General features: G+C 33.0%; 1 pseudogene; it reads left to right on the forward strand.

The window, feature by feature from the left end:
- Positions 1-3,762: 3,762 nt before the first annotated feature.
- LOC138341953 (uncharacterized) lies at positions 3,763-16,040 on the forward strand (annotated as a pseudogene).
- The last annotated feature ends 7,311 nt before the right edge of the window (positions 16,041-23,351 follow it).

Here is a 23,351-nt window from a genome sequence, read left to right on the forward strand (position 1 = left end):
GCATGGTGAGTCTGTGTCATGGTTTGATTCCACATAATTCAAGACTAATAGTGATAGCATGCATAAATATGATGAGATTGATCGGGATTGATAGCCAAATGATTGCGAAAGATAAAACATGGATATTATTGTACAAAAAATTTGTTTTTAGTCATAGTGTGTCGCTTGAGGACAAACAACGAATTTAAGTTGAGGGTGTTGATATACAGTGGTTTCACGGTATTTTTATTGCTTTTCCTTAAGTTTAGTGTATCCAAAATCCTTTTTGTATTAATTTTTATGTAAGTTTCTTTTTATTTGCAGGAAATCTGTCTAAAAGATGAATGCGGAGGTTTTTTGAGCAAGAAATGCATAAAAGTACCACCTATGGAGCTTGTGACGGTTCGTCATACTCGTGATGGTCCGTAAGTGGCATCGTAGTGCATCTGCTGAAGGAAGATGGGAAAATCTAACCATTTGTGGGGTTGCAGAGTGCGTGACGGACCATTGTAGCCATGAAGGTCCGTCCTTCTAGTTTGTCATGAGGATAAGAGAAGTAGTCCCAGTACCCAAATTCCAATAGTTCAAGTGTTTTGGAACGAAGACCCTCGATGGACCGTTGTGACTTTGACGATCCATCATATCTGCCATCGAGGGTAATGAAGAGAGCAGCAAAAGAAATTGCACAAGTATGGGATGACGGAGTCCATGACGGTCCGTCGTGTCCACGATGATCCGTCGCGAGGTCTGTCAACCCATCCGCGTTTTGACAGATTTCCAGCAAATTGAGTCTTTATTTAATTAGGTTTTTTTTTATAAATAGTTTAAAAACCTCATTTTTGGGGTTAGACTCTTGATTATTTGAGCTTCTTTGTGGATTAAACTTTGTGATTATTATTACACTTTTTGAGAATCTTTAGTCTTCAATTAATTTCACTAATTGATTGTTGGTGATTTTTGTTGATTAATCAAGTGAACTTCTGGATTTTATTCTTTCTCATTAGAGTAAGTGCATGAATTCTTATATTACGTATTTGAATATTATGATTATGACTATGGGTAACTAAACTCCATAACTAGGGTTGCGGGAACCATAGGTGAATAATGAGGTAAAACTTAACTAAAATAATAATTCTAAAATAGTGTCTTGCATGTATTGATAATTCTTTTGCTTAGAAGTCTTTTTAACGGATGGTCAATGTTAGAACTCACCTTAATGCTACTTGCCGGACCAAGGAGGTAGATAATAGGAAAAGAATTATCAACATAGATTTAGTGTATACTATCGAATAGGCTAGTATTTATTGGTACGAGGTAATAACTTACTCAAATATCGAATACGATGCTTATTATGAGGTAAACCTAAGGGTTAGTATAGCAACACACGTAGCCGGACCAAGGTAAGGAGTGAAATATTCTAGATGTCGGACCAAGGATTTTGAAATACATAACTTATCACTTTGCATGCAATATACTAGGAAAGAATAGTCATAGTTAGAATTATCAAGTTAGAAACATGTGGGGAACACGTAAACCCTAGTTACTTTTATTAATTGATTAAACTACACCATCTGAAACTGTTAGTTGTCTCCTTTAGTTTAGATAGTTATTTTGATTCATTTAGAAGTAAAAAAACCCCTTTTATTGAATTTGCTTGCCAAAGAAATAATTGACTAAATAGTAGTCATAATAGATTGAAGTTATGTCTGAACTATTTTCCTCGTAGGAACGATCCCAAACTCATTAGTTAGGTTATTTACTTGATACGACCGCTTTACATCTTATTTGAGAAGTAAGTTTGAGCGTATCAGGGGGCAAACCATTTTTATCCAATAACTAGCCGCCAAGAGCAAGCGAACTCTCTAGGTGTAGTTACAGGTATGATCAAAGTCTTTATTTTTTATGCTTATGATTTTTAGACTCAGGAGCAAGTTTATCTTTTGTAACTCCTTATGTTTCAAATTAGCTTAAGATTCTTCCTGAAAAACTTTGTGAACCCTTTTTTGTTTCTACACCTTTTGGGGAGTCTATTCTAGAAGAAAGAGTCTATCGTGATTGTCCTGCTTCCATCAATGATAAGAGTACCAGGATTGATTTAAATGAGTTATACATGGCATATTTTGATGTCATTCCAGGTATGGACTGGCTCCATGCCTGTAATGCATTAATAGATTGCAGAACTCGAGTCGTCAAGTTTCAAATTCCTAATGAGCTAGTCATAGTGTGGATTAGTAGTTCAGTAATGTCTAAGGGTCATTTCATTTCATACCTTAAGGCAAGGAAGTTAGTTTCTAAGGGGTGTATATATCACTTAGTCCGAGTTAATTACTCAAGTGTTGAGGTACCTTCCGTTCAGACAGTCCCTATAGTCAATAAGTTCCCAAAAGACTTTTCTAATGATCTACCTAGAGTCCCTCCTGAAAGAGGGATAGATTTCGGTATAGACGTCATCCCAGATGCTCGTCCTATCTCTATTCCACCATAAAGAATGACACCAACAGAGTTAAAAGAGTTAAAGGAGCAATTGAAAGATTTTCTAGATAAAGGCTTCATTCAATCAATTGTCTCACCTTGGGGCACTCTGGTTTTGATTGTAAGGAATAACTATGGTTCCCTTAGTATGTGTATAGACTACCGCCAATTGAATAAGGTGAACATCAAGAATAAATATCCACTTCCAAGTATAGATGATATTTTTGCTAAACTTCAAGGTGTTTCTTGCTTTTCCAATATTGACCTTAGATCTGGCTATCATCAGTTGAACGTTAAGGAATGTGATATTCCCAAGACAGATTTTAGAATAATACATGGGCATTATGAATTTTTTGTCATGTCCTTTGGTTTAACGAATGCAGCTGCAACATTCATGGATATGATGAACAGAGTCTTCAAACCTTATTTAGATCTGTTTGTCATCGTCTTCATTGATGACATACTGGTTTAAACCAATGAAGAAGGTCATGCTATTCACCTCATGATAGTTCTGGAGTCTTTGAAGGATAATAAGCTATACACCAAGTTCTCCAAGTGTGAGTTTTATCTTAAGTCTGTGGTATTCTTGGGTCACATTATTTCTGGTGATGGGATTAGAGTTGACACCCAGAAGATAGAAGAAATTCAGAGTTGGCCTAGACCCAAATCTCCAACAGATATGAGGAGTTTCATGGGTTTATATGGCTGTTATTAGAGATCTATAAAAGGGTTTTCATCTATCTCGTCTCCTTTGACCAAGTAAACTTAGAAGGCAATCAAGTTTCAATGGTTTGAAGCTTGTGAGAAAAGCTTTTAGGAGTTGAAGAAGAAATGGACGATCGCCCGAGTTTTGATTTTATCGGTAGGAACTCAAGGTTTTATTGTGTATTGTGATGCATCAAGAGGTTTTTTGGGATGCGTATTGATGAAGAATGTCAAGGTTATAGATTATGCCTCTAGACAGTTGAAGGTTTTTGAGAAGAATTATCCAACTCATGACTTAGAATTGGCTGGAGTAGTGTTTTCTTGAAGATACGGTGCCACTACTTGTATGGTATTTATGTCGACATATTCACTGACCACAAGAGTCTCCAATATGTGTTCACTCAGAAAGAACTCAATCTCAGACAGAGGAGGTGTTTGGAATTACTCAAGTATTATGTCATGAGTATTCAATACCACCCAGGGAAGTATAGTGTGGTTGTTGATGCCTTAAGCAGGTTGTCTATGGGAAGTACTTCCTATGTTGAATAAGGAAAGATAAAGTTAGTGAAATATGTGCACAAACATGCACGTTTGGGAGTCAGACTAATGGATTCCACTGAAGGAGGGATAGTGGTGACCAATAGAGCTGAGTCATCATTAGTGTCAGAGGTGAAAGAGAATCAAGACCAAGGCCCCATTTTGCTTGACTTAAAGAAGAATGTTCATAAGAAAAGAGTATTGACCTTTGAACAAGGGCGATATTGTGTGCTGAAATGTCAAGGTAGATTATGTGTACCAAGGGTGGATGAACTCCAAGATAGGATCATGGAGGAAGTTCATAGCTCAAGATACTCCATCCATCCGGGTTCCACCAAGATGTACCGCGACTTGAGAGAGGTATATTGATGTGAAGGCATGAAGAAAGATATCATTGAGTTTCTTGTCAAGTGCCCAAATATCCAACAAGTGAATGTAGAACACCAAAGGCATAGAGGTTTAGCTCAGAATGTAGAACTTCGAGAATAAAAGTGGGAGAAGATTAATATGGACTTCATCATAGTCTTACCAAGATCTCGAAGGCAGCATGATTCTATTTGGGTGATTGTTAATAGAATGACAAAATCAGCCCATTTCTTGCCAGTAAAGACTACCTATTCGACAAAGGATTTGTCACATGCTGAAACCATACCCTAGAATCTAGGGGTGATGTCGGATTGAAACCGGTGTAGTTGACCTCTCGGAGTCTTGTACAAGCCCTTACATATCAATCATCGCATATACATAAATGAAAAGTAGTGCGGAATTAAAACTTTTCACCAAAACATTTCATAGTCCTTAAAAAATCATTCATATAAAGTCATAGGAAATACTAAGTCTTAATCTCATCAAACTTAAGACACAAGAATAATTGGGAGACAGTCCATACACAATACTAATATTGAAATACTTAGTCTATTACAATACTTCAATATGAAACATAAAAGACAATCTATTCCCTCGAATCGAATGAGGACATACGTCAAATTTACTTGAATGATGCTACTATCCAAGTCTTCACTTCCCGAATTCTCCTCACCTACCTGTAACTATAGAGATAGATAAAAGCATGGATTAGTACAACCACATGTACTAAGTATGACATTATGCATGAAAGTCATGAAAACAGAATTTTATTGGAAATATGAATCTTTTCATTTAAAAAATCATATTGTAATAATAAGAACACCATTTAACAACTTACAAACACATAAGATAACATTTAAACAATTTAACATATTTTTGAGACAACATTACAGTGAGCTCAACTCACTGTACAATGAAGGAATTCGTTGTTACAATGAAGTTGTTTTTTCTTCCTTATACGCTTCTTAACGTGGGGTCTTCTCACTAAAATCTATCCTAAGACTCACTTAAGCAACACACAGAGAGACCGCCCATACAACCTCCCTAAGCATACCGAAATGATCCTCAAGAATACTTATAATAAGACATATACACAATTACAAGACATCAAACATATCAACATGTAGATTAAATGACATTCTCATACCAAAGGCTTTTAAAAGACTAACTTAAGTAAATCAAAAAGATAACATCCATGATTGACCTCTTCAAGACTACCTAAATAATCCTTAAGAGTTCCTAAGTTTAGATCATGTCCAGATATTCAACTATTTCCTTAACTAGAGTCAATCTGAAGAATTATCTAGGTAAGATACAAAGTGACCATTCCTACGCTCCCTTCACACCTTAACTAGACAACCCTTAACTACTCTAGATAATTTCTTATTCATTTAACATACTTTCTCAACTTAAGTCATTACTTTCATTAGTTCATTTAGAATATATTCAACACATAAAGGACATTCAATTAATGGTCTTGGAGAAGACCTAATAAATCCAAATACACCTTAAAAGCCAATTGTGCAATGTGCAGATAGTATCACATACCACCACCTAAACTTTATAGAATATCTCTAATGCTAATAGGTATTCCATATGATGAGAATAGGCAATAACCTACATAGACCATGATAGAGAAACATGGAATCCAAAGTTCTAACCTACTCTGATGAGGGTGCTCTACATGCCAATGGTAGAACTTAAACACATCCCATGTAGGCACATGGTTAAGGAATATGAAGGGCATACTTTTCTAGTCTCATTTTTTAACTAGAACTACTTCCCTTACCATACTCACTCGTTGCTAGCCTTATTTATCTTAGAGTAATTTACACTTAAGGTTCATATAAAAAGGTTCCATATCAAGTTCATAACCGTATTACATTTACCCAACCAAAGAAAGGTCCACTAGGGCTACGTCCCAATGGCGACAAGAAGCTCATCATGACTTTCCTAAGGATTAATGTGATGCCATTCAAGACAATTAACCTTAAGTCTATCATTCCTTTACTTAGAAGGATACCATTAGGGCTTACAACTTCAACTATCATAACTTTACCACTAAGTTAGAGGTTCCACATAGAGACCATCTTAACTTCATTTAAGGTAGCATGTCATTCATACATTCAAGACTAATAGACTTTAGCATCCTTATTCAATCCATCACATATTCACAATAATACATACATCAAGAAAGGGACAAAAGTCAACAAAGACAAGACACCACATACTTCATTTTAACTAATAACACATGTCATTCTAGAAGCACATAAAAATAACCCTTAATCATCTTCAAGTCATCCTATAGACTACCATATCAACATATTTATGACCATCATAAAATCGTATTGTCGTGTAGGAATAACATACATCTACCCTAAGACTATACACACAAATCCACATTCATAGTCTAACATGTTGACCTACATAACATCAATATAAGAACACATATAGTTACACATTACTTAACATGTATATAGATATCATCATACTTCACATAATAAACTACTCAAATAATAACATTTGTTCAAGTAGATTGCCGGAAAGGCGATGATCATCATATTACTTAAAATAACGCCGACAAGGACACATCAATTGCAAGTAAAGCACATAACACCGCCACCATAAATGGACCATACCAATAATAACATAATTGAAGTCTAAATGATATTAAACAAATAAATTAAGGCAGATTACCAGCACATCATCCTCAACACCTCAATCCAATGCCAAATCACCACATTAGATATCACAAGGCTCTTACCCATGGCCATACCCAACAATTTCAACATAATTATAACAAAATTCATGAGATTAGGTAAAATTACTATATATTCATTAATACAATACAACATAGATATAAATTTACTATATTTATTACACCAATCAATAGCCTACATAAAACTGCATTAGAATTCCTCAACATTAGATTAATATCAAGTAACCCATAACATAGTCAAAAACTAAGGTCCATCCAATTCATGGTTGCATAGGTTATTTTAGTTTGAAATCATCAATACAATAAAAATTCAATCATTATTCAATGTCTAGAAACCATTAATGCAAGAACTCATTGAATAGATCAGATAAATGGACAATTCAACTTGAAAACTTTAGAAAACATCTTCGAAAGTTGGGCTCCTTAATGAAGATAGTTTCAAGGATTAAAATACCTACCTTGATTAATATAATTATTCAATTTGATGAAGAATATCCACTAAATTTGTCACTCCAAGCCTTTCCTTGAGTTTTGACTCCAATGGAGTTCTAGAGAGAGTTCTAAGGGATTTGGGTTTTGATTTTAGAAGAATGAAATCTTCTTTGTGTTTTAAGTTTATAAACACACTTCAAATACCCAAACGACCTCTAAGAAACCTCCTATTCTCTTATTTTGATGTTATCTGAAATTACACTTTCACCCCTCACTTACCGTAGCCTACGCAGAACACAGACCCCAAATGATGGTTGCCCATCGACGGGGCGTAAGTCCACACACGAACCATCATGTCCTCTCGTTGATGGGTTCAGAGGCTAGAAAATTGGAGATCAGATCCCTAGAATGAGTACCAAACGATGCTCTCCACCTATGGGGTGTCGATCAAGCTACTTGTCATCGTTTGCCAACCGTAGGTGGGACTGCCTTGGGCAGTTTTGGCCACCAATATGGGTCCTTCCTCAAGGACCCTTGGATGGTCCTTGGGGATTTTTTACTAGAAATTTCCATCCCAAACATGCTTGTATACGAGTTTAGAACCTCTCATATGAATTTCATCCTAAACGAACACTTAAAACTCGACAAAACATGCTTGGACACACAAGGTCATTTCAAGGCAACACTTTCGAACGTCATGGACGTTCTTGGACGTTTGACATCAAAACTCCACAGAACTCGACACACTGCCTATATACACTATAATACCTCATTTAAGGACCTTAAAACCTCATTAATCACACATAAACACACAGAACCACACATGAGACACGTTGGGGACTTAGTCGTCGAACGTCTTAGTCGTCCTTTGACATTTGACTTCAAATGCACTTAAACTCTTTGAAACTGACTCAATATAACATTATAGGCCTATTTAGTACCTTATACCATCATTACAACCATGTTAGGCTCTACTTCACCTAAGTCATTTTGTGAGGTTTTATAGAATTATTATAAGTTGTTCCTTGAAGAAGTGGTAAGACTCCATGGAGTTTCGGTCTACATTATTTCAGATAGAGGTGCACAATTTATTATACAATTTTTGAAATCTTTCCAAAAAGGTTTGGTTTTGAAGATGAACTTGAGCACAACTTTTCATCCTCAAACAGATGGACAAGTAGAGCATACTATCCAGATGTTAGAAGATATGTTGATAGATTTTTGTGATCAACTTCAAGGGAAATTGGGGTTATCAGATACCTCTCATTGAGTTCTCTTATAACAACAGTTACCATTCGAGCATCCAAGTGGATCCATATGAAGCTCTTTATGGGAGAAGATTCATATCTCCTATTAGGTGGTTTAAAGTTGGTGAAGCAGGGTTAATAGGACCAAATCTAGTTCACCAAGCTATGGAGAAGGTAAAAGTGATTCGAGCAAGATTAATGACGGCACAAAGTCACAAAAATTCCTTCACATATCTTAGGTTAAGGCCATTAGAGTTTGAGGTCGTTGATTGGGTGTATATTAAGGTTTCACCCATAAAGGTATTATGATATTTGGTAAGAAGGGAAAACATAGTCCCCGGTATATTGGACCCTACAGAATCTTAGAGAGAGTGGGAAATGTGGCTTATGAGTTTGAGTTACCCCAGAAGTTACAAGCGGTTCATCCAGTATTCCATATTTCTATGTTGAAGAAGTGCTTGAGTTATACTTCATTGATTGTACCAACTGAGAATGTGGGGATTAAGGATAACTTATCCTATGAAAAAGTTCCGGTTCAAATTTTGGATCGACAAGTTTGCAAGTTAAGGACAAGAAGGTTCTTTTGAGGAACTAATTCGTTGAGGAAGTGACTTGAGAAGCTGAGGAGGATATGAAGAAGAGATATCCACATTTCTTTTAATCCAGAGAGGATGTGAATCAATGTATTAAATTCTCTTCCTAGCACTTTATTAGACTATGTGTAAGCATGTTATTACTTGCTTTTGTTGTTGACTACTGAAGTAATGTTACTACCCTTTGCTTAGTGAAAGGATGAATATTCCCAAAAGGGAGATATTGTAACATCTGGTAAATTGAATTAACTAAGAATAAGCTAAGAATCCAACAATAATCATTTTTGGGAATAAGAAGGGAAACCTAGAAAATTTCAAGCTTTTAAAAGTGAGTTTTGGTAAAGTCCAATCCAAATTTTAGTAACGGTAATGTTATCTTTTCACCCTAGTATTTCCTAATTCATTTTAAGGGTTTATTGGGGATAAAACCAAGTCCCTATTCAATTTTTAAAAAATTAAGAACACTTGGGGCTTGGGAGAAAAAGAGAAAAGAAGTGAAGATCAAGAATTCTTCAAGATATGCCAAGATCGTTGCATGGATTTCATCGGGGGTGATGTCTATCGAGGTATATGAGATCATTTTGTGTTGGATCATTTTTCTCACACCTCAATTCGATTCAATTTTGCAAGCTAGAGTTTATTTTAATGATGAACATGGATGTTCTTGATGAAAATTGTGAAATTTTTGTTGGTTGAATTGTAGTTGATCTCTAGTAGATTTGATTCATGTTTTTGAACTGTTGTTGGGTCTATTATATTGGGTAATAAGGTATTTGGTGATCCTAAGTGTTCGTAGTGGGATACATGGAAGTTTAGGAGGTCTAGAGATTAAAAACGTAGACGAAAAGTTAGAGGTCCCGTCAGACAACCATTGGGGCGCCGCGCCTGCCAGAGCCCCTCAGGGCAGGCTCTGTCTGATATGCCTTGGCGTACCGTCTAGCTAGAGTGCCTCAGAGCAAAGTATGTCCGACAGGCTCTCGCGTTCCACACCTCTCAGAGCGCCAAGACCCCTTGATGACCCCTTAAATTCCCTATCTATTCATACTAGTTCCTAAGTGATGTACCTATCATTCCTAGTTGATTCCAACACTCTAAATACATCTAAACATCATGAAATCATCCATAGAACATGAGATCATGATCCTTTAATCCATACTCCAATTCAAGAGAAGCTAAGATCAAAGTCAAAGAAGTTAAGAGTTAAGTTTCAGAACAAGATTTGAGTTCATTTCTCAAAAGCTATAAGGGATCTATGTATTCCCTAAAGGTTTATAAATGTTTTCATATTTAAGTTAAAAATGAAACTAAGAATTCCAGAAGAGTTTTGAACATAAAGGGGAACATTAATTCCAAAATGAGCTTTTTAAAGTTATAGGGTTCAGAAAATTATCTCAACCCAAAGGAAGGAAGTTTTGTTACAAGCATGAGGTAAAGTATATTTTGAGAGAAGTATATAGCACCAATGTGGATATGAGAGTTCATATTAACTCAAGTAACCACGTAAACAATGCAACCATCATGGGTGTTAAGGGGTCACACTTTTAAGATGATCACATAAGTTAAGCTAGTGGATCCACTAAGTTAAGTAAGGACCTATATCGATGACAAGGTATAGGTTGGTCCTTGGGAAACGTGAGGTAAACCATTGTATCACCACTAAGGTTTACATTGTATATATATATATATATATATATATATATATATATATATATATATATATCGCATGTGTTTTAAATCGCTTTTAATACACGGTTTGATTTAAGCATATTCTTGAGTTAAGCAGAGTCAAGGTAAGTTCATTTTAATCCCTTCAATCGTACTCATTGTTTAGTATTCCAACTCGCATACTCATACATTTAATGTACTGATGACAGTTTGTCTGCATCGTTTTATGATGCAGACGTAGGTAACAAGAATCACCACGCAGTGCACTGTTGATCCAGTTGAACACTCCGCAATCACTTGGTGAGCCTCTTTGCATTCTGGAGGACATCTCCTTTTTTGTTTTTTAGCTTAGTTCATTAAGATGTTGTGTATTCTATTCCAACATCTATCTCAGTTATTAGAGGCTTCATAGACAGATAGATAGTTAGTATTTAGTTTTAGAGTCTCTTCTATTTTATAACTTCATATGTTCAAGTGTTGAGACTTAAGTTCCATTTTGGCCAGAACATTATCTTAGTATTTCTTTTAATCATGCTCTATTTCTTGATTGAGTTGAGGTAAGTCCCAGGTTATTACATTCAATATTTCTTTTAATCATGCTCTATTTCTTGATTGAGTTGAGTTAAGTCTTTCGTTGAGTTAAGCAAATCAAGCCAAGGGTTTTGTTGGGGCTAGCAATGGTCTTCGAGTGTCGGATACGTCAAAGGTGTAGGCTCCAGGCGTGACAATAGAAGGACATTGGGTGTCTTACCTCATCCCTCTGATGGTGAAGCATGGAAATATTTTGATAATGTATATCCTTATTTTGCTAGTGAACCAAGAAATGTTAGATTGGGGTTGTGTTCAGATGGCTTTACACCATTCTCTAATCTAGCATCGCCTTATTCATGCTAACCGATATTTCTTACTCCGTATAATCTTCCTCATAAAATATGCATCATCAGTCCCAAAATATTTCTAAGTTGTGTTATTCCAGGTGCCCGTAATTCATAAAGTTTGATTGATGTCTATCTACAACAATTGATAGATGAGGTCAAACAATTTTGGTTTGAAGGCATTTTGACTTATGATATATATCAACTAAGCAAAATTTTGTTTTACGTGCTTCTTTAATGTGGACAATTAATGACTTTCTTGTATACGGGATGTTGTCGGCTGGATGACGTCTAGAAATTTATCATGTTTGTATTACATGGAAAATAGTAAGGCATTCACTTTAAAGACTGACAAAATAAATACATGGTTTGATTGTCATCGCCAGTTCTTGCCACTGAACCATGAGTTTAGAAATATGAAAAGTGCATTTATGAAAATAAGGTTGCCTAAAGTTACAAAATCTTCACCTTCTAGACTTCCTGGATATGGTTTTGAACATAATTGGACCACACAAAGTATATTTTGGGAGTTGCCGTATTGGAAGGACAATTTGCTATGGTATAATCTTTATGTGATGCACATTGAAAAAGTTATTTTGATAATTTTTTTAACACATTGATGGATGTTAATGGTCAGACTAAAGACAATCCAAAAGCAAGAATGGACTTAAAGGAATATTGTAGGAGAAAAGAGTTATGGCTACATGAATTACCTAATAGTAGAATAGTTAAGCCAAAATCCAGGTTTTCATTCACATTGGATGAGAAATGAGAAAATTGTGAGTGGGTTTAAAATTTAAGGATGTCGGAGGGCTATGCTTGGAATTTAGGAAAACAGAACGATATGAATGAAGGACAATTGATAGTATGAAAATTCAAGCCTATCGCTTTTAGCCATCTACCAGAAAGGAAATGGAAACCAATCACAGAGGTAAGTCTTTTTTTAAAGACTTTTGTTCGGAAAAGTTGTTGGAGAGTAGTTTAGTACGGATGGAGGAAAGTATTGTTGTTATTACAACTAAGTTGGAGAAGATATTTCCATGTGGTTTCTTTGATGTGATGGAGAATCTTCCAATTCACCTTTTTATTCAAGCCCGTCTTGGCGGTCCGGTTCAAACAAGATGGATGTATCCATTTGAGAGGTATCCATTTGAAATATTCACTAAATTATATATATTCACCAATTCTTTTATCAACATATATATATACACATATAAATGCAGAAAAATTGGCAGATCCAAGCATAAAATTAAGTAAAAGGTAAAGATCGAAGGATCATTTGTTCAAGGTCATATTGGGAGAGAACTACTGATTTTTTGGTTCTTATTACTTTGGTGATGATGTTTCATGAAGGATAAACATGCCAAATCACAATGACGAAGGCAATGTTGATCCTTCATTTCCACCGATATCAATTTTTAATCAAAATGGTCGAGGATCTAAAAAGCATGGAAAGTGAAGATTCACTTATATGGAAATGAAATTAGTTGTGACATATATTTTGCTTAATTGACCAGAGATTCAACCATATCTCAAGTAAGTATTAAAAATATGTTATCTAATTACATAATAATAAGTGTTGATTAATTAACAAAATACATGAATGTAAAATAATCAGCTTGTTCATAAACACATGAGGTCACGAAGCCATCCATACAGAATTTTCGAAATGGCTCTACAACTATGTAAGTGTGAAATCACTATGTATTTAATAATATATTCAATTGATACTAAATTATATTACTTGAAATAACAATCACATAGGTTTATTATGAATACTCAAGTGTCCAACATTTTCAATTAGTGAAAGAAGTTGAACTTGGACCCCAATCTCAAGTACTGGCAATGCCTAAGTATTGTGTCAATGGGTTTATGTTTCAAACTGAACAAGTTTCTAGGAACAAGAAAACAAATAATAGAAGTGCCTACATATAAGGTGATGTTGATGGTATTGGTAGAACTATTGAATACTATGGTGTCCTTCATGAGATTATTGAAGTGAGGTATTCATGTGGGCCTACGTAGAAGATTGTATTTTTGGTATGAGTGCTTTGACCCATCATATAGAGACACAAAAGTTGACCATCAACAAAATGTAATAGAAGCTAAGCACTTCTGCAAATAATGAAGTTATGAGACTTCTATCATTTCACAAAATGTCAAACAAGTGTATTATGCTTCATAGCCATTGCGTAAAGACAAATCTGATTGGTGGATTTTCATAAAAAGTAAAACTATGGGAAGAATTGAAATTGACAATGCCTTAAATGTGGCGTATCAAAATGATGTTGCAAATGTTCAACAACAAGTTGATGTTGAATTGGAAAGCACACTAGAACATCCTTAACACATATTAGAAGAAGTATCTGATGCCGAGATACTGAATGCTGAGGAAGAAATGTCTGAAAATAAGGAAAATGAATCATTTGATGACGAATATTGGGATGATAATGTAAATGAAACAACTGAGGAGGAAGAATGGGAGGATGATAGAATTGAAATGAGCAAGGAGGAATAGTGTATAATTTATGAAAGTTATCTAGTATATTTGTAAGTTGTTGTATTATGGTAATATTTTATTGAATTTATGATTTTTATATATATTACACATATAATTTGCATACAGATGTCTTTAGGCGGTGAAAATGATAGACATCGCGAGCATCATGGAGTTAGCCAACATAAACAAGATAAAATTAAGAAGTCTACGAGACCCATAGATTCTGAGGATATTGCATGATATATTTCTTCTGCTCGAGAGTGCATCAACCATGATACACATGTACGTGTTTTACCATTTGGTACTACGGATCCTCGACTGTATTATCCAAATTACAAAAAGTAGTTGGTGCTTCCTATTCTTTACAGGCCTTGCCTTCTTTACGCCTTGAGGACCTTCCTGTATAAGATATTCATCGAGGACGACCCTTATCGGCAGACACTCCATATTCTACATGTACTCCATCTCCCACAAGTGTATCTTCTCAGTTATCTTTCATGATGATTAGAGATTCTAGTAGCGACCAATCAGATGTTATGGTCGGTACGCCTCCATTAACTCAGCATTATGAGCATGTATCAGCCTCAGCTATAGCTACAACTACACCTAGTTCTACTCCAAATGATGGGATGCCTCCTCTAGCCCCTAGCAGGAAAGACATACTTGATAGTGTTATGATTGAGCTTGATGAATCATCATAAGTTCTCTTTGTTATCTATTTGTTAGTTTATTTTATTAGTTTCTTATACTTTTATATAATATTAAAGAACTAGAATATTTACTATCTATTTTGCAGGTGGAATCCGACAAAGAGTGTTGTTGGGGCTATTACAGAAACTGTTAAGAGGCTATATACGCCAGACGATGTTTAATAATTTTAAGGTACACATTATTTAGTTAAGTTTGATTAGTATACATATATTTTTTTACTATCTAATTTATGATATTTAATATTTTTTATTCAGAATATGTGTACTTGGGAGGTGAGACACAATAAAGCCATCTCGACCACATTTGAGAGGAAAGCATCCGCCAGACTGTCTGCCTGGCTAAAGAAAGTTCGGGATGATGGTGAACGTCCGGATTGGAGGTTTCTGTATGTTCATGATGAAATTGTTCTGCATTGAAACACAGATAATTTTAAGGAAATATCCGACCAAGTATAAAAGGCTAAAGGTAGTCTTAAAGGTGGGTCGTTACACACCGAAAGTGCAAAGTTCGTTAGAACAATTACAAGAGAGATGGTAAGTTATAATTCAATCTTTTAAATAAATAATTAGTTGATTCATATATATCGTTATAAATTTCAGTTTTTTATTCATAGGAAAAATAATTGAGGCGCACTCCCATTGCACCAGAGGTTTTCAAGAAGACTTATATCAGGAAGAAAGAAAATGAGTCGGATCTGGATGTCTTGGTGGAGGAAAGAGCCGAACAAACTTTATAAGTTATTTAATATGAATAATATATATTAATATTGAATATATTTATGATATGTAAATATAGTGACGTCAATTTTTATATTTAATATGCAAAATTAGTTTCAAAATTACGTCGGTGAGAATGTAATAGTTTGGTTCAAATGACACATCAACTTTCCACCCAACTTTGGACAGAAAAAGTGATTGGGGGGACACACAAGGGTAGAGTCTATGGTCTAGGCTCTCAGAATAATGTAAGATGACTCCAGTCAGGCTTAGAAGGAATTGGATTGTCTAGTCAAGTTTAGACCCTTGACAGTGTTCAGATTGTTTCTATGTCGAATCATATAGCTAAAATTATAGCGGCACGGGCAGAGTCGAAGCAGAAGAGAGTAGCTAAACAACAAAGTATGAGTACGACGCTTTAGCAATCAAAGAACAAGTTATGAACCTCTCTAGTAGACCTACTACATTGGCTCCTGACGATAGTTGTGATGATGATGATGATTGTGTAGGAGTGACTCCCTAGCTAGTTTACATCTTGGACATTTAGGCATTTTTTGTACATTTGAACAAATTTTGAACCATGTTTTGAAAGACTTTATAAGTCTTTAAATATTGATTTAGATACTTTCAAACGTTATTTTAATTTTCTTTTTTTTGTTGTTGTGTACATTATTTATATAATTTTGTTTTTGATTAGGATGAATAGTATATGGAAATTGGGTTGAATTGAATTTGCAAGTGGGCAGCAGAAACTGCCAGTTTCTGCTATAAAAAAATTACAGAAAAAGCGACGGACATCGCGGTTTATTCTGTCGCTTTTCTGGGTTTTAATTTTTTAAAGAATCCAAAAAGCGAAGGACAACATTGTTTAGTCCATCGCTTTTTATGGATTTGCAGAAAATAAAATTTCCAGAAGAAACAACTTATAGGGTCCTTTTGTCCGCCGCTTTTCTAGAAATTTCAAAAATCAAATTCAAGAAAAATCGGCTTTAATTTTTTCATCTGCATTTTTTTCCTTTGTCGTCCAGCTAATCGCATGTATCTAGATGGGTAATAGTTTCAGCTACCACATCCTCATAAGTTGGTCAATCTTTCTTATCTGGCATTGGAACAATTGGAATCTCATATGCGACCTAATTACAGAGCAATACACATTATCTCATTTGATACATAACATTTACACACATTATCTAATTTGTACATAACATTTACAAACACATCACAACTACAAAAAAAATACATACTTATCCTATCAAGTTTGTTTGATGATACAAATGTCTCTTTGTAAGCTCCGCCCAGATGTGCACCATCGACAACAACTATTAGTTTGCAGTTTCAAATCCCCTAATCAATGGTCTTAATGCTACGAACTTATACATAAATTCATCTTCCTCAGTCTTCTGCATCCTTATATAAGAATTTGGTTACATAGTATTTAACAAGTATATGTATCTCAACAACTTTCTATATTCAGTAGATGGTTTATATCTTATAATTTCTAGCGCACGTTCTTTAGAACGTCATGCCTGCTGGTAAGATATTTGATCCCCATAGAATTCTCAAATATTTGCAATTGTATCTTTCGGTGTATGAATTCATTTATGGTTGACCAATTTTGGAAGAAGTCAAACCACTTGCAAATTCGGCTATTGCTTGATTTTTAGTTAGTACTCTATCCTGCATTGAACACGTATGCTCACTATTGAATTGTCTAGCTTTGGAAACATCATATTTTTCTTGGAGGAAGCCTTCATAGTTCATCCACATTTATTCGAAAATCATACCAACATATAGTTGTACAATTTTTTTCATAATAGTAATACATATAGTAGTAACATGTTAAAATAAATAAAACACTAATGTTTAAAGTAACCAAAGAACGATATACATGAATGTATCAACAATTTTCAAAGACCAACATAATAATTTAGTGTATTTTTTGTATCAGAGTAAATAAAAATGTATATATCCACGTATTACAATTTTTTTGGAATGTATCGACTATATGATTGTTGAGACTAAATTATTTAATGTTTAAACGGTACTATATTATCGTATCAAAAGTATTAACTCAATGTATCAACAATATTAACGATTAAATAAATAATGAATCATATATTAAATTTTTTTGGAATGTATCGACTCCCTGATTTTTGTGATAAAATTTTGTAATGTTTCAACAACATTCTCTTGATGTATCTACAATATTAACTTACTATATCATTATCAGTCAACCACAAATCATATTCAACAAACTAAACAAAAATAAAAAATAAAGACTTTCAAATTACTAATGTATGAAACAATAAAACAAAATAATTGTATCACCATTTATAGATCTAAAGAATCCAATACTCCTATAAATCTAATTTGTAACTTTCAGTTCTGGAATAGGGCAAGAGATTCTGTATCCGGTAATGTGCTTTCTACACACGTAATTTCTCTGAATGTTACATCGAAGTTATGTACATTACCGCCAATCTTTTCACTTGTTTCAATGCATAATGGATACATTGCAAATCCTAATCACTTTTTTCACTTCCAAATATAGTTTAACACTCATGTCGTTCTTAATTTTCATCGAAGACGAGTTACCTTCTATGATGTAAAGAATCTCAATATTTTTCCTTGACAATCGATATCCAACTCGGCTGAAATTACTACTTTGATATTCAAAATGAAATTGATTGTCCAACAACAACTCCGTAACTTTTGTAACTTTCATATTTCATTTTGCTCAAAATTGATATATTCATCGTGTAGCAGCAAAAATTCAGAGTTTTTTTTTCATACTTCTTGCTTTTTCAATGGATGTTCACAAATTGTTCTTCTATGTAGAAGAGATAATTTTGAAATTTGAATTTTGAAACGTCGGAGCCAATCACCTAGTAAAATATGGATTGTTTTAGACAGTTAGGCGTTAATTAAGCTAATTAAACAAACAAAATTCATTATTATGTTTTTTTTTCTTTTTAGCTTAACAATGTTACTTACCTTGTATCAATTGTAATGTATCAAAATGGTAGTCATGTATTATTCGCAAGCCTTTTAAGAGATTTTTTGTAATATGTAAATTACCTGGGATAGATTATAATTTATATCTTACACTATGTGATTCCTTTGATCTTTTTATTATTTATTTTATTTTATCAATACTTTAGGGGATATCTCAATGTTATTATTCATTATATCGTAAATATTGGTGATTCATTTCTTCTTTATAATAATATAACAATTGATTAAATAATATTCCTTTGCTTAGTAATTTAATAGTTAAATATTTCATATGTTTTTGAAAAAATTTATTTAAACCCAAATATCCTTGTTGATTAATTTATTTTTAAAAAAAAGTCAGTTGCTCAAAACATTTTTTTCCTATTCTCATTGAACCCTAACATTCATTTTTCTACTCTTGATTCCATTTCCAATTTATTTTTGTTCTCTCCTCAATATGAGACTTATTTTTCCCCTTAAAGAGGAGGATGAGTCAAGCAGAAAGAGAAGTGCACTAATGAAAAAATAGTTTGTGCATCCACCACAATATCATTAATTCCACCATCATGAAATTCAATTGAGTTGATAAGAGGATATTTAGTATATATATATATATATAGTTTTTTTAATTTTCCAAAAACTGCAAAAAAGCGACCTTGTGTGTTCTATTTACTACAATTTATTTATAAGAAATGCATTGAATCGTACGGTCTCTTTTTGAAAATTTCGTATGTTCTCTTTTTGAAAATTTTGTTATTGAGGCAATGAGAAAAAGCAACCTCATAAGGTCACTTTTCTAGACTAATAACGAAGTTTTACTTGTTATTTATGAATTAAAATGAATTTAATAAAATATAGAAATGTCTCTTTTTATAAAAATAAAATAAATAATAAATAATAAATAGTACATCATGAGGTCTCTATCATTAAAAATAAAATAAAAATAATAAATTAGCGACCACATGTGATTTCCCTTTCTCGTGAGGTCTTTATTTGATGACCTTTTGAGATCTCTAAAAAGGCCACCTGCATATTTGCGACCTATCGTTGAGGTTTATTTTTCGAAAAGAGACCATATGAGGTCTCTTTTATTAGGTCTCTTTTATTAGGTCTCTTTATAAATTTCTAATAGTTAGTTAAACCCAGAACAAACATATGCTTTCCCTCTTTGAATATTTGATATTACCCTACAATGGAATAATGTTGTTTGGAGTTCAACCATGGAGAGTGGAGGAGCCAACATGTGAATCAAGCTCAGATGAAATCGTCACCCCAAAAGGAGCCAGGTTTATTTGGGAAATGATGAAAATACATAGAGCTTTATAAAATAAAGCAACTCTTTATTCCCTCTTATATTCTGTTATATATTATATTAACTTATCAACATGTTTTCACATAATTTTAATATAAAAATATACATATATTTTGGCTTGGTACTTTTTCTTAAAATACCAAAATATGTTCACTTAGTATTCTTGAATAATTTTTTTAAGAATTCTTTTTGACTTGTCTTAAGTCATATAAGGAAGTCGATCATAAAAATGAAATATAGGGAGCAAAATCGAACTGGGCCTGTTTAAAATATTGACATATCCTGATCTCACTCTCTCTCTCTCTCTCTCTCTCTCTCTCAACTCTAACTTTATGAGTTGTCAATTTATTTAAATTTCTATGTTGCACGATATATTTAAGTATTTCATTTTGCAATAATCTGGTTAGTTCTTTTTTTTTCTTTCATCTCCTTATTAATATTTTATTTTTATTATTTAGATTAGTTTTTTCCCCTTTTTATTCATATTATATAACAATTAAGCATTCTATTGTCAACAATCAGGTTAGTCTCGCCTTCTTTTATTATAATTATTATTGCAAGTATTTTGTTTCTCTATTTGTTCTCCGGAGATATTGCTTTGCTTCATTCATAAATTGTGTTATTTCACTAGCTTTATATGCATTAGTTGTCATAACTCATATATTATATCATCTATTTCTTTAGACTTTTTTTAAATTAATGGTCGATTTTCACATGACTAGATTGCATACACTCATTTTAATTAAAAAAAAGTTTACATGCCTACCAAGATTTGTATTCATTAAATAATAATCGATTCATGCTTTGTTTATTTACATGTCCTAAAATTAAAAATAAAGTTTTTAATTATTTTTTTATATAGTATTTTTTTAGCTCAATAAATTATAGCCCTTTGTTTCATCACCTAGCTCCCACATAAATCACAACATTCAGCAGAGATCCACATTTCTGCATCTCGAAAGATACTTAACACCTTCTTTTCAAGTTAACTTGAACTTTTACTTGATCTATGATTTTGCAGACCCTTAAATTGTTCATTTGATAGATTGTTAATATAGAATGATTCTCTAACGCACATTTAATTCGTTAGGTGATGACTTTTCTTTTTATCTAGACTTAAAAGAGTTTTACGTCATTGCATTACCTATTTTTCGAAAAATAAGGCGAATCATATGCAATATTTTCTTATGGTATCTCAATATATGATTTACTTAAATGTAACAAGAGACTCATACTGTACATCTAAGAAAATAGTTTTTAAATCCATTATTCGGCCTTTGTCCTCTTTTTTACTTTAAGAAGTCAATACAATGTTTATATTTTCTTTAATTGTTCTCTCCTTCCTTGTATACCTTTTTCAATATTTGTACACTCACCATTTAGTAAAATGGAACAACTTAAAGTTAATCTTATAATACATAAATGGTGATAGTTCAAATATGAATAACGAACATTAATTCACATGTGTTGATATTTTGAGTCATAATATACCAACTTTCAGGCAATTTTTGAAAAAATAGAAAAGAAAATTCCAGATATACATTGATATTTGGTAAATGTCTATTCAAAGATACCAAAGCTCAGATGTTAGCATTTCAACATGGATTGCAGGGATGCGTCGTTGAGACTTTCTCCTCTGACTTCAATTCCATTTTCCTACCCTTTTAAAAATATCTCATTCAATTTATTGATTTTTTATCATACTAAAAGGGGATGTGTTTGTGTATTTCAATTAACTTTGTCAACGAAGTAATAAAAATAATAAGATGGATTCATAACACTCAGATTATGTATAGATATTGTTGGGTTAAAAGGTGCGAACAAAAAAATAAAAAGATGCGACTTTTATGAAGAGTTGCGACTTTTATGAAAGGTTGCAACTTTTATGAAAAGTTATGACTTTTATGAAAAGGTGGGACTTTTATGAAAAATTGCGAATTTTATGAAAGGTTGTGACTTTTATGAAAGTGACGACCTTTTTGAATGATTATGACTTTTCCAAAGGTTTATGACCTTTGCGGTAAGGCACAATAAGAACATTTTCGCACTACCATTTGTTTTCTATAAAATGAGGAATTTCTCTCATTTTAAAAATATAATTTTTGGACTTCTTCTACTACTACTTAATCTAGTATTCTAAGTGTACTTTACTGTCGTCGATTGACTCGCTGACACAAGCATTTTTTAAATCAATACACTGGTGATTAGATCATTCTATCCTGAGAGGATATATTCCAAATCAAACCTTAGATACTAAATAGGAATAATTTCCTTAAGGGTCACTGTACATTTAGTGGGCCTGATCTTCTTTTTGTTTTTCGAGATTGTGGTATGTGTTACAGATTTTAAATTTGTGAATTAATTTATGATCTTCTATACTTCACTGGTTCATTAAACATTTGTAACTTCGTGTTTATGCAAAGTTTGTTGGGATCAGTAAGATTCTTTAAACACAATTTTTTTTTAAGAAAAAAAATCGTATATTATTCTAATTTGTTTTTTATTCTAGTTTCTCTACTACTTTTAATTTTCTAGTTGTGAAAATATTCTTAAACTGTTTTATGTCTTAACAAGTTCTTCAAAGTTTTATGCTAAGTATTTTAGGAATACAATATGAACAACAATCTTAAGGAAACTACTATACTGTTAGTATTTTTTGTATACTAGTGATTCTGAGAATCTGATCATGGAAGTAGAAGATAAATGCATTACTTCTCCATAATCCGTTGCTTTGTTTAGAAAGATTGAAGTGAGAATGTATCAGAATTTTTTTTAGTATTCTGGTTAAAGATTACACCAGGCAACCTTCTAATTATTTGTCTAAGAAGGAAATGAGTTTCTAAGAGTTAACAATTTTAATTTTTTATCATGTGCATCTCTGAAAAAAAAAATCTGCAGACTATATGTTGTGGGATGAATTTTGTTTGACAAATAGTGTTTCCTTTAAAATTCTTTAGCTTGTAAAATGAGAGATGCACAATTTTGTTTGATAAAATACTATGTCAAAATGTTGTAGTTGGAAGACTATTTGAAAAAGAAAACATTTCTATGTGATAAAGAATATGTTTAATTTCGTTAGGAGACTAAATAAACTTTTGTAGTTTTGTACTCCTTGTGAATTTAATTATGTCTTATTGTTGTGGATTAAAAACTTTTGTAGTTTTCAACTCTGAATAAATTAGATTATGCAATTGGTTTGAAGAATGTAAAAACTTCACCTACTAAGTCTATGCTTTAATTTTGATTTTCTATAAAGTTCCCTATTATATAGAAACATTTTAAATAATAAGTGGTATGTCTATTTCCGATAGAGGAAAAAGAGTAGTGACTTAGAGTTGGCGAGTTTGTGGAATGAACCTTAACACTATGCAAAGATTGTCAAAGAGAATTGAAACTCTATAATTCTTTTGTAGAATAATATCTTCAAAAGAGGTTTCATACATCCATTTTTATAGTCTGGGAAAATATGTGAAAAATCATTTTCAAATTATTTTTGAGATCACATTTAAAATGTAAGGGAGGAAAAGA

This window comes from Solanum lycopersicum, chromosome 2 (genome assembly GCF_036512215.1).
Source record: "Solanum lycopersicum chromosome 2, SLM_r2.1".
Taxonomy (NCBI): domain Eukaryota; kingdom Viridiplantae; phylum Streptophyta; class Magnoliopsida; order Solanales; family Solanaceae; genus Solanum; species Solanum lycopersicum.